The sequence below is a fragment of the Felis catus genome, chromosome E2 (assembly GCF_018350175.1).
Source record: "Felis catus isolate Fca126 chromosome E2, F.catus_Fca126_mat1.0, whole genome shotgun sequence".
Taxonomy (NCBI): Eukaryota; Metazoa; Chordata; class Mammalia; order Carnivora; family Felidae; genus Felis; species Felis catus.
This window is the reverse complement of record NC_058382.1, coordinates 22,405,334-22,413,805: the sequence shown is the minus strand read 5'-3', so window position 1 is coordinate 22,413,805 and position 8,472 is coordinate 22,405,334. Positions and strand designations below refer to the sequence as shown.

The 8,472-nt window shown below is 54.8% G+C and overlaps 1 long non-coding RNA gene across 1 annotated transcript; it reads left to right on the top strand.

The window, feature by feature from the left end:
• Window positions 1–5,448: 5,448 nt before the first annotated feature.
• LOC123382384 lies at window positions 5,449–7,668 on the top strand. Its single transcript, XR_006590686.1, has 2 exons — window positions 5,449–5,659; window positions 6,702–7,668. It is a non-coding gene; the product is annotated as an uncharacterized LOC123382384 (long non-coding RNA).
• Window positions 7,669–8,472: the final 804 nt, after the last annotated feature.

The window sequence follows — 8,472 nt, the reverse complement described above, 5'->3', positions numbered from 1 at the left end:
CCCCTGGCAGGGCCAGAGTCTGCAGAGGAAGAGGCTTTGTGTATGTGTGTGTGTGTGTGTGTGTGTGTGGTGGGGCATGTGTAGGAGATCACAGGGCTGATGCTTTAGGCCCTTGGGAAGGGGACCAAGAGGTGGGGGGGCCCGCTGGCAAAAAGGAGGGACATGAGAGAGATTTGGGGCAGAAGAAGGACCGCATATTCTCTCCAGGGCCTTGCTCCCACCTTCCCATCACGAGGGGCCCTTGGTGCCTTTTGAAAGCTTCCTTCTTCGCTGGGGTCCAGGCAGGGGCTCCCAGTGGTGGGCCCTGCTTCCTGGAGGGTGATGCCAACTCTGCATGTCTGGAGACCCTCCCTCACAGAGGGGCAGGGGCAGCGCACGGAGCCTAGAGACTCTGCCCGTGGTTCCTGCTCTGTCAGTGGGAGCTCTGCCATGCAGTTGTCCTCCCTCTCTTCACCCACGGAAAGCCGCGGGGTGGGGGGTGGGGGTGGGACAGGACAGAGGCAGCAGGCCTTGGCCAACTGGAAGAGCTTTACTCTTGGATGCAGAGGGGTACCTAGGGTGAGGCCGGATGCCCCCTGGACAGCTCTCCCTCCCGGGAGACCCTCACAGTCCCAAGGGAAAGCCGCTCGACTCTGCAAACAGCCCCTAATTTACTTCCCCTAACTGCCCTGAAGGCCTAGAGCAACAGTTAAGAATCACATTACTGCCTTTTATTGTCTCTAATTTTTACCCAAATGGTTTCTGCTGTGCCAGCTAAACAGCGGTCTTGTTTCTCTTCGCGCATCCAGGGACCCCGGCCGCTGGCGTGCTCTGGATTTATGCATTCTCTGGGGAGGTGGACCCCCCCCCCCCGACCCTCTTCCTGCCCCATGCAAGCCTCCTTCCCTCTCCTCCCTGCAGGGGGGCCAGGAGCAGGGCACCGACTGGCCCTGTGTCCCTTTGGGAGGGAGGCCTGTGACTGCCCAGCAACTCTGCGTGTGTGTGTGTGTGTGTGTGTGTGTGTGTGTGTGGCACGGGGACCAGAAAGTCGACAGGGGGTGGGGGGGGCCCTCCTCCTATGACCTTTCAGCCCCTGCCCTGGACCTGGAGAGCCCTGCACGGGGTCATAGAGGTGGCTCTTCCAAGCTGTGTGACCCTGTGATTCACCAGACTCCTAAGCTGTGACAGGACCCAGAGTAAAGTGGGAGGGAGACAAGAGGGCATGTCCGGTCGCGACAGCAGAAAGCCTGGGGTACAGACTGAACTGCAGGCGTGGCTGGAGCAGAGGTGTCCCCAGTGTCCCGTCTCCCCCCGCCTTGCGGCTCAGCCTTCGTCCACCCTGGCTTCTTTCTCGGGCAGCAAAGACGGTGCCACACGCTTACACCCCCAGCTCAGTGGCCTCAGCAGAAAAGCTGCTTTCCACTGGTGCCAGGACTGGTCCTGGCATCTTGCTGGCGAGACTTGGCCGCATGCCACCACGGGGCCAGTTGCTGTGCCTGGGGATGGTCTAGGCCCCACGGCCTGTCCTGGTGGAGAGCAGGGTGGGGAGAGGGGTCGGCCTGGGCTGTGAGGAGGAGACCTCCTATTGGGACAATCCAGAGATACGGTGGCAGCTAGGATGGGTCTGGGCAAGCCCTTCACCCCTCCCTACCTCAGCCCCTCTTCGGTGGGTCCGCAAGAGCTCTGGTGAGATGCCTCTATGACTTTGCCCCTGGGTAGTTGCCGATGAGACAATGCTTGTCTGAGTACTACACCCCCCTTCCCCATGCCTGTGGCATCTGTCTCCCCCTGAGCTGTGTTCAAAGCCTGACGGGCCCATCTCCACACTATCCAGAAAGTTCCCAGGCCCTGTCCTATCAGATCTTTCGCAGACCCTGGTGAGTGACGGGAAAGGTATTACCCCTGCTGGACGCCAGAGGTTTGGGGGCCTAGGGAAGTCTGTGAGGAAAGAGGGACAGCTCCTTTTCTGGAAAAACCAGGCCAGGCAGTTGCAAGGTGCTCTAGCCGTTCAAATACCCCTTTGGCTCCCACTGCCCCTCAGGAAAGTGGCAGAGCTTGAGGGCTCAGAAGCTGGGTGAACTTGAAGCCCACTCCCCACCTGCGACTTATAAGTGGGGAAGCCAAAGCCCAGAGAGAGAGAAAAATTCACCAGTGCTGCCCATCAGGCCAGTGCAGAATTGGCACTGGAGCCCAGGTTCACCTCTCTGGGGTCTCTGAAACACCCCCACAGGCTGGTTCCTTTTCCCCAGGTACTTCCCTCTTCCCACCCTCACCTCTCCTGGTGCACCCTGGACCTGCCTCGTCCCCCATGTGCTATCACTGCCTTGGTGGAGACTCTGTGGTACATCCCTGAGACTGGGGTGGGAGAGAGCAGCCCCCAGAGGCTCCTGCTCATGCCGGCCTCCGTCCTTGCAGCCACGTGGTCAGGGAACCCAGTCCTGGATGGGCGGCCCTGCCCCCACCCCTGTGGTGGAGACGGGGACCGCCAGCCCCAGGCCCAGAGACGACGTCCTGTCCTGCCCCCATGAATCAGAGGGAGCTCACCCCCAGGCCTGCCGAGCCCCTCTTCTTTCGGAAGAGCCAGAGTGAGAGGCAATAAATAACTGACACTCGCTTATCCAAGGAGTTTGGTGCTTCATGAATTGTTTTCTTCCTGAGAGGAAAAGGCAAGTCTTCTGAAAACAGAATTTTAGGGTATGTGTCCGGAGAATGGGACCAGCAGGGACTTCCTAGGGTTCATCAGGAGCCTGCCTTTGCAGGTCGCCATGGCAACGGGAGGACACGGAGCAGGTGTCCCTGAAACCTGACTTGCCAGGGCCACGTGCTTGTCCGCAGACCATCCCTGCAGACGAGCCCCACTGTCTGTTCCTACTCCTTCTGCTTCTCCTTCCTCCTTCCTACCAGCAACGAACACCGACTCTGAGCCAGGTTCCAGGCTGCTCCCTGAAGATGGGGGCTGGGGGGGGGTGGTACCGACTCGCCGTCCTGGTCAGGGTTCTCTGGAGAAACCGAACCAGTAGGATATAGCTTTGGATCGCCATGGTGTACATTCTAGTCCCAGGCTGAAGAACCAGGGGAGGTCGCAGTGTAGGTCCCAGTTCGAGGGCAGGAGAAACCAATGTCCAAACAGAGAATTCTCTCCTCCACCACTGTTTTGTGCTCTTCAGGTTCTTGGTGGACAGGATGAAGCCCGCCTGCACTGGGGAAGGCAGCCTGCTTTACCCAGTCTACCCATTCACTCCTGAGCTCTTCCAGAAACAGCCTCCCAGACACGCCCAGAAACAGCGTTTAGCTAGACATCTAGGCACCTCGGGGCCCGGTCAAGCTGACCAGTAAAACCACACATCATACTCCTATTCACAGGTCACTCCAAGAGTCCACGGCCGTCAAGGCCTCCTAGGCAGTGGGTGACAGATTGAGGCTTGGACCCCAGTCACCCGGCTCCCAGGCTCCTGTCCTTTTGCACCGTGCCAGCCAGGCAAGGCCGGTGACCTTTTCTAGACCAGGGCTCCAGCCCTCGTGTGCTTTCACCACGCCCAGGACAAACCTGGGGTTCCTTCCCCCTTTGCCTATGTGCCACGCTGGGGTGATGATTTATTTTTAACTCCGAGTGAATCCAGGGAGCTGGCCACTATGTCAGATGCGTTGGTTGGTTGCTTTTCTTTTTCCAAGAGAGATGTCTGACTCTGAGCACCTGCAGCCAAATCCGGGACATGTTGGCCAGGGTCTGGACTTCACGCTGATGACATCCTCTGAGATGACAGAGCATCATCCATTATTCTCCTTCCTGTGCTGAAAATGGGCTTGCTTCCGGGTCAGTATCCCCAGAATGGCTCCCATCCGTTTGCTGCTGTTGTCAGTTCCCCAGGCCGGGGTGGTGTAAGCCGGGGAGTCTCAATACGCCCACGTCCTCCCCCTTCCCTCCCTCTTTCCCTTCCTTCGTTTCCTCCCTCCTTTCTTTAATATTATCCTGGGACTGCAAAATTAAGATACCCTTTTGTGTCACAAATTCAGCAGTTATGCATCTATCCAGACATCTACCCCATCCATCCTGCCTTCCATTTTTTCTTTTAATCAGTATGTATTTCAGTTACTGCCCCGTGACGGCAAAGAGCGCCTGATTCCTGGGGTCTGTTCTTGGCAGGCCCGTCCCCAGCCCTTCTTTACGGTGCATTTTTACCTGCCATTTCTTGGGCCGCCTGGACAGACCCAGTAGTTCAGGAATGGCTTCTCTGCCAGAAGTCCTTTTCACGGTGGTGACGGCACAGCTCTCCCTTTCCCCAGTCACTGTGGGTGACCGCCTCTAGGCTGTCCTTCTCTGGATGTACGTGGCCCTGTCTTGATCTCGAATAAATGTACAGGCCCCCGAAGAATTGGTTTGTCTGAGGAGAACAACCAAGGACAGAAAATTGAGCCTCATCGTGGAGTCAAAATGCAGATTTCGCATTGAAATACAAATCCTTCGTTTCAAAAGGTCGGCTGGAATGGTATTTAAAAAAAGAATTGCAGCTGGTTTCGAATAGGGCACTGGAAACAAAAAGTCCCATCCAAGAATACTCTTTGGCCCTGTGCCCACAGCTTCTTCTTCTGATCGTGAATCAGCTTCATTATCTTTCTCTTGCAGCTTAGTCTCGTGTGCTCGGAGATCGATGGTCAGTCAGACGGATGGACAGACGCCGGACAGGTGGCCTCTCCACCTACACAGACTTTCCAGGGGTGCAGCCACCTCGGTGTGGAACCAGCACACACACTTCCCAGCCCCACTCGCATTCCTGTCCCCCCCCCCCCCCAGCAGTCAGCCTGACCTGGGGCCACACCCCATTTCCGGACATCCTAGCAGCCAGAAAGAGGCATTCCCTTATTCCCTTCTCCACTTTTTACTCTGCCTCCGCAGAGCCACCGGCCTGAACAAAGATCCTCTCCTTTTCTCAGGACCACGCATGACCTCGTATTCCAGTTCCTCCCAAGCCCTGAGCATGGCCTTTCGCCTGCGTCCCCATGGCCTTTTGAGGATCGCTTGGCAGCGGGACCCGCCCGGCCTGGGGCTGAGCCGGGGAGACAGAGATGGTCCTGCGTGTGCTCGTTCGCTTATTTACTGCGCTACACCCACCTGGTTCCAAAAGCGTTTAATGTGGATAACAAAAATACATACAGCACAATAGTATTAAAATAGAAAAGAGATCAAGCCAGAGGGAAAGTAAGGAGCGAACAGCCAGCTAAGGCTACTTTTCTTCAAAGTAGAAACTTGTGTTTTAGGAGGTGCGGTGGGGGGGGGGGCATGCAGAGGGGGCTCCGTTAAGTAAACTCAAATACAAAAGTCTGGATTTTCTGTAAAACGGGAAGAGCTGTCTCCTTACAAACATAGTGTTTTGCTTTCAAAAGGATTTTGTCAGAGATATTTTTAAAGGAAGTCTCCTCAAGGACGTGCGGTACGGTCTGTAACAAGGCCATTCACACAGAGCCCGTAAGACGCAGCTTCTGCGTAAAGAGAGACGGGTTCGTGCCCACAGCTTTGACTCCCTCAGGCCTGTGCCTAGGTGCCGTGTGCCAACCGGGGAGCAGTCTTTCTACTCCTGGCTGTCCCTAAGTGAGTCAGGGAGTGGGTGTCACAGAGCTCTTTCCAGGTATCCTGGCCTGAAGGAGGTGCCCCGGGAGGACAGGGGCACAGAAGATCAGAGTGGTGAGTGGCTCCTGGAGAGGAACTCCGAGGTGGGGTGGGCCTCCCGTGAGCAGGTGGGGTCAGACCTATGGAGCCAATTCGTTCTCTGCCTGTTCAAAATCCATTTGTAAGATCTCTTTATATGTTGAGAGTATTAACCCAACTCCTGACATTAACCCAGTATCTGACCTCTGATCTGGGAAGTATTTTCCCATTCTGCAATTTTAATTTTGCTAATAGACATTTTTAAAGTTAATTTTAGTGAGTAACTTCTCTTCATGCCAGGCTCTGCTCTAGGCCGTGAGATAAAATGATGAGCCAAGAGTAAACATAATCTTTGTGCTGCGGCCTCAGAAGGGAAAAAGAAACAGTAGCCAATTCATCACACAAATAAGGGACAGTTACCACTGCCTTAAGTGTCAAGGAGTCATGCTTGCAGCCTCCAGAGACCATGTGATGGGGTGTCCCTGAGGATGTGGGGGGCTTGTGCGGGGACCAGTGAGCAGGGGCCCTGGCAGGAGAGTGGGCTAAGGTAGAGCGCAAGGTTGAAGGTGGGTGAGATACGGGGACCAAGTGGGCAATGTCACACCACGTGCCTGGCATTTCAAGCAGAGACTTTGAAAGGTGTCCAGCAGGTATCCCTGACATCTGACTTGGGTTTGAAGCGGTATCTAGGAGGGTGGAGGGAAACAGAGTAAAAGCAGAGGACTAGGAGGCATGGGGAGGGGGAAGGGGACCAAGGTGAGGGGGAAAGGATTTGGCTGGGGAAGCAGGGCCCGGAGCTTGGAGGGGTGGCACAGAGGGGGAGGGTGTGGCTGAATGGGAGGGGTCTGGTCAAGCATGGAGGACTTGGCCAAGTGTGGAAGGCGGGGCCAAGTGTGGGAGGCGTGGCTAAGCTTAGGAGGCCTTTGTACTGAAGTCCCCAGCAGGGCTCTGCGCTGTGCATTACGTGTAGGCCACACATCCAGCCTGGTTCCCTACATTCTTTGAAACCGGAATTCTACTTGGAGACGGACAAGAAAATAAAAGTGGTGTTTGTTTGTTTGTTTGTTTTTTTTTACAGGTATTTTTCTCCTGTGAGCATCTGCACAGGTAGTTACAGAGCTGGTGGCACTCAGTGCCGGCCAGGGCTCGCTGGCTGGATCGCCATCAGGAAGAGAGGCCTGTGTGCTCCAAACCACAAGATGTGCGTTTCTGACTCCTGACAGCAGCACCGTTTAATTGATCTCCTCTTGTGTCCTCGATTCTCACCTCTTTCCCCGCCCCCACCCCCACCTTTGCCTCCCTCCGCTCCTTGTTGGGGTGATTTGAAAAAAAACATTCCAGAAAATGGCAAGAGGCCTCTCACAAGGGGAGAGAGAATTAAGCCAAATTAATTCCAGCACAATAAGAGGAATTAGGCTTAATTTAAACAGGTAACAGAAAAGAACAGAGCCGGTCTCTTCCCTTTCCCGGCAACAAGCCTGCATCAGCTGTTTTTTGCCAAAAGGCTGGGCAACATGGCTGCCTTGGTTGCGAAGGGCCCTTCTCCCGCCGGCTCTGCAACCCCCACGTTCTCCCCGACTGGGATTACGGTTTGCAAGTCACTGACCATGGTTGAATTTTATCATTATTAAGGTTCAGTGCTAACCTCCTCCCCTTATTTCCTTCCCATTTAAAGTTTCAGGGATAATAAATTCTTTTGATTTAGCAATTATTGGAGTACAGAATTAGTCAAACGCGGGCTTTGAGAACAAAGTAGAACAGGGGTTGGGTGGGCTTTGCAGAGATGCCGCAAATACAGGCTGGCTGCGGCAAGATCGGGGGAAATGGCGTTGTGTTAAGTCTGAAATTGGATGGGTTTTAATTTAGGAGCGTGGCTCCAACACTCACCTCTCTGAGCAGAAAAATAGTTATGTTTGTGGGTGACATATTCCTAAAGTACATTGTGCTAAAGCACCGTGCTGAAATACATTATATTGACTTGTCTGGGGCTGTGCTTTTCCGAGTACAACATTGAGTTGGCTAGCAATAAAAATAAATAAGAATTATATATCATTTCATTCATTTTTTTGCATTACACTTGCAAAATGCATAAGGATATAACACAACGTGTTGCAATACAGTTTTAGAAAATACAATGATAAAATTAATCCTCGATACAGAATGATGTACGTGGGTGCATTAAAGCAGGAAGCAGAGGGGCAGTGGGTGAGTTGAGGGTGCTTCCGGGCCGGGTGCTGGACGGAGGCTCGTGTTCTTCCTCTGTAGGCTGGTGGAGGCCAGAACAAGTCTGTGGTGCCATCTGACGGGGAGAAGGGGCCCCTCCCAGGGCCGCCAGAGGAGCCAGCCCTGCCTGTGGATGTTGTGTCAGGTGGCTGCTGACCCCCGGGGCAGGCTGAAGCAGTCACCTCTTGGATCTTTTCTACCCGTGGACCCTCCTGGCGGCCAGCCTGAGGCCCAGCACCCTGTGGGCTGGACTCTGTTGGGGAGAGAGACATCCGGGGCATCCCTGCCTCCTAGGGACTGGGAGTGGGGTTGGGGCAAGCCAAGCAGGACAGGTGTTTGTTGTCCGCTTACTTTAGGTTGCAGCCCTGAGTGGACTGGCTGTAGTAAAAGGTGGACAAAGGGGGGGGCCAGAGTTTTCCTAAAGTCCCTGCAGCAAACATACTGAGCCATTCACCCGCTAGTTTCTGAGCTCAGACCTGCTAGGGGTGGGAAGCACCCCAACTGTCCCTGGGAGCTCCAAGGTGGAGGGTCAAGGAGGATTTCCTTCGGAAAGCCTCGTCTCCTAGTCTGGGTGGGGGGCGGCAGGGGTACAGGGAGAGGCCCCCAAACCAACATTGGGATGTCTG